Below are 1,454 nucleotides of genomic sequence, written 5' to 3' on the forward strand. Positions count from 1 at the left end.
GATGAAATAATATACAGGGTGTGCCATTTGAAATAAGAGAATACTAAAGTTTTCCCTGTATAACCGTTGCAGAGATTTGAGAATATATTAGGGGGAAAGATCATTGTCCCAAACCCCAACTTAAAAATTTTCAGTACAAAATTATGATTTGTTTTGCATAAACGTCTAAACGGCCATTTCGGTGAATCACCCTGTATAAATGAGAAAGCAAAGACTTAGTATTAGGAGCTTTTAAGTTATCCTCAATTCATAAGCATTTTGTACCCTTGGAGACAACATATCTATGTATGCAATGACGTCATTGTTATCTAGATGAGGGGTTCTGATGGTATGATCCTCTTAAAATTTGGTATAAACAGGGCAATTCCCTTATCTGAAAATAGTAGATTATTTTTTATTCTGTAAACAGCGTTTTGCACAAGTCAATGATGACTTGAGGTGCGCATAACAGTTGGCGAAAAAATTAAGACGCCATGCGTTGCGGCACTGCCATTTTTTTTTAGGAACACACCTTTTTTGTGCTGAAGATGATTCCACTCTAATTTTTTTTCTCCATTTCGAACCGTTGACCGTTAGGTATCTACATATTCCTAACGGACAACGTGGATGAATTAACATAAAGCCCGCTACAGCGTGCTTTTTCCTGGGAACTTACTCTTTCGTTGTGCCATTCGAAACATGTTTTCATTCGAATTTTTTTTTTAATTCCATTTTTCTCCATTTCAAACTTGTCCGTTGAGGATATGCAGCAAGTTTCATATTTAATATAATCATTCAATTTATTCTCTATTGTGAGAGTATGTGGAGACAAATATATGATTCTGTTTCTTTTCAAATCAAGGAGGGTTATTAACAAATTATTTCTGTCTTACTATATTTAATAATACATAATATATTTCATTAGCAATGTACAATTGTTGTTATAACGAACGGAACATTCTATATGCCCCACATCATGATCAATACGCTTTTTCTTATGTCATTTGAGAAAAAATTTTGGGCTGTTTTCGAAAGTGTTTGGGTACTAAGATAATTGAATCACCCTGTACCTATAAGATGCAATCATTTCATCATCATGAATTCATCTTGCTATATAGGGGGTGTCTTTAACTTGTAAATATACAGGGTGTCCCATAAGTGGCACGTCACAGTGACACCGGAGGTAGGTCAGCTAAAGAGGGACCTAACCAGTCTAACATGACCCCAGTAAAAGTTGCATGGTTTTCGAGTTATTACCAAATTACGTTTTTTAGTGAATTTTCACCTTTTTTAACATTGTCAGGGTCAGAATTCTGCTGGAAAGCTCTCGAAGCTTATTTTTTTTATTGTAATGGAATCTTAAATAGTTATTTAAGATGACATGAGTATGATTCTGTCAAAAAGTTATGTGGATTTCCGTAAATTAATGGATAAATCTTGATTTCAATTGCTAGCAAAACGAGAACTTCGACTTT

Source organism: Harmonia axyridis, chromosome 4 (assembly GCF_914767665.1).
Source record: "Harmonia axyridis chromosome 4, icHarAxyr1.1, whole genome shotgun sequence".
Classification (NCBI taxonomy): domain Eukaryota; kingdom Metazoa; phylum Arthropoda; class Insecta; order Coleoptera; family Coccinellidae; genus Harmonia; species Harmonia axyridis.